This window comes from Microtus ochrogaster, chromosome X, assembly GCF_000317375.1.
Source record: "Microtus ochrogaster isolate Prairie Vole_2 chromosome X, MicOch1.0, whole genome shotgun sequence".
Classification (NCBI taxonomy): Eukaryota; Metazoa; Chordata; class Mammalia; order Rodentia; family Cricetidae; genus Microtus; species Microtus ochrogaster.
The window spans coordinates 48,239,545-48,242,588 of record NC_022026.1 but is presented as its reverse complement, the minus strand read 5'-3'; positions in this window follow the sequence as shown (position 1 = coordinate 48,242,588).

Here is a 3,044-nt window from a genome sequence, read left to right as displayed (position 1 = left end):
CTCTCCTCCTCTCCTCTCCTCTTCTCTCCTCTCCTCTCTTCTCCTTCCTTCCCTCCGTTTTTCCCTTCCCTCCTCTTCCCTCCTCTTCTCTTCTCTTCTCTTCTCTTCTCTTCTCTTCTCTTCTCTTCTCTTCTCTTCTCTTCTCTTCTCTTCTCCTCTCTTCTCCTCTCTTCTCCTCTCTTCTCCTCTCCTCTCTTTTTCTCTCTCCTCTCCCTTCTCTCTTCTTCCCTTCTTGGAACAAGTACTAGTAAATGGTTCTTCCATTGAGGTAGATCCCAAGCCACAGAGATGGCTTTCTTTAGGGAATATTACAGACATTTGCCTTCTTATTCCATTAGACTTGTCCTTTCCCAGAAGACACTGCATCACAACAGGGTGAGCTACAGCAAGAAGTTGCCCTCAATATCAGCGATTTTGATTTTTGTTCATTTCATAATCTGATGCAGGTCTGTGAGCTCTGCTTTTCAGTTCTACTCCAACGTTTGCTCAGATCTGAGTCATTTCTGGGTCTAATAGAGGTGAGGTGATAAGAGCAAGGTAGTCAGGGCTCTGAGAATGGCGTCTAGCTAGAGAGAGGGTTGGAAAATCTAGGGATAAGAACTCCTGGTTCTTCTCTCTCTTTCATTTCAAAATTCCTCAGGCCATAGGTTACACATTGGGAACCGTTTCCTTTTTCCTTTGTGAAGGCCCTAGATATCTGCTTACATATTCCCCACCTACTGATATCTAGGTGGGAAGAGAAAAGAATCCTAAGAATATGATTTGGCCCCTACTGGAGAGCTGTCTTCACTGGAGAGCTGATGGGGCAGGCGTGAAGAAAAGTTCAAGTAAGACTTTAGTCCGTGATGGCTTTTTCATGCTTGTTAGAAATATTCTTTTCCTTGCATTTTCTTTCTCATGACTCTTTTTAATTGTTTTTATTGAGCTATAATTTTTTCTCTGCTTCCCTCCCTTCCTACTCCTTCCCTTCTACTCTTTCTCATGGTCCCCATGCTCCCAATTTACTCAGGAGATCTTCTCTTTTTCTACGTCCCATGTAGATTAGATCCATGTATATCTCTCTTAGTGTCCTCATTGTTGTCTAGGTTCTCTGGGATTGTGATTTGTAGACTGGGCTTTCTTGGGCTTTATGTGTAAAAGCCACTTATGAGTGAGTGCATATTATATTTGTCTTTCTGGGTCTGGGTAACCTCACTTAATATGATGTTTTCTAGATCCATCCATTTGCCTTCAAATTTTAAGATGCCATTTTTTTTCTGCTGTGTAGTACTCCACTGTATAAATGTGCCATAGTTTCTTTATCCATTCTTTGGTCAAGGAGCATTTGTTTCCAGGTTCTGGCTATGATAAATAATGCTGCTATGGGCATAGTTGAGCACATGTCCTTGTGGTATGACTGCTCATGACTCTTACCAATGTAAATCTTAGAATCAATTTGTAAAGTTGAAGTATGGAAATTTATAGACAGGTATGGTGGGGCACACCTTTAATCCCAGCACTCATGGGGCAGATGCAGGTAGATTTCTGTGAGTTCAAGACCAGTCTGATCTACATAGTGAGTCCCAAGACAATCAGAGCTATATGTACTAAGACTTTATCTCAAAAATAAACCAGAAAAAATAGCAAAAAGTTTTTTTCTAGTGGGAGTGTTGATTGTGTCAATCCAATAGATATACCACTGTTTTTCATTATACCTGAATGTGATATTAAGTGATAAAATTCACTCAATGCTTATTCTTTTATCCTGGAGCATATATGCGTGCTAGGAAAGTGATTCCATTATTTTCACATGAGGTGAGTTCCATGTTCCTAGGCCTGGAGAAGGAAAGACACTTGTAAACAGAGACTGGTTTTTTTTCATTTCCCAGCTGCCCAGACCCTAATAATCACACAAACTATATTAATTACAACACTGTTTGGCCAATGGCTTACATGTATTTTTAGCTAGCTCTTACATCTTAAAATTAACCAATTTTTATTATTTTATGTATCACCATAAGGCTGTGGCCTAAAAGTAAGGTTCTGGCACCTTTCTCCTTCAGCAGCTACATGGTGTCTCTCCGACTTTGTATTCTTTCTCCCTGCATTCAGTTTAGTTTTCCCTGTCTAGTAATATTCTGCCCTGCCATAGGCCACAGCAGCTTCTTTATTAACGATGGTAATAAAACAATGATAATATTCATAGCATACAGAGGGGCATCCCACATCAGATGCTAGAGGGATTAGCAGTAGGCTGATAGCTGAGAGGGACTGTGACTGTAGAATTCTCGGGAACATGAAGGACCAATACCAGGATTGAGAAACTTTTTAACTCACCTAATCTGTCCGTGGCTCTTCTCATTCACTGCAGTGTCGACATGGATTCTCTAAATGGCGGCCTGACTGTTAAGTGTGGCAAATAACTCAGCTGAGGAGAAAGTAGGCAAGGCATGGCCACTTCCACATAGACACAAATGTGTCTATGCTATTTAGTATGGGAGCCAGTTGCGGCATGTGGCTCTTGAGTACATGGAATATGATTAGTCCCAAGTGTGATGAGCTACTAGTGTAAAGTTCAACCTGGATTTACTCCTGAAGATCTGCTGAAATAATATTTGTATTATATTAACTTAAATAAAGTACCTTATTTAAATCAAATGGATGTGCTTTCCTTTAAACATTGAATTCATTATTATTGATTGTTATAATGTGTATGTGTGCACATGTGCAGGTGTCAAGACACACATATGGAAGTCAGACAACTTCTTTGGGAGTCAGTTCTCTTCTTTCACCTTAGTCCTGAGACAAGGTCTCTCTTACTGTTTTTTGTCAGGCTGTGTGTTCCAGCTAGCTGGGCCCCAAGCTTCTGGGTAGTTCTCCCATCACTGCTTTTCCTCTTTCCTGTGGAGTACAGGAATTATAGACGTGCACCACCAAGACCAGCTTTGAACATGGAATTACAGATGTGCACCACCAAGACCAGCTTTGAACATGGAATTACAGATGTGCACCACCAAGTCCAGCTTCAACGTGGAATTACAGATGTGCACCACCAAGTCCAGCTT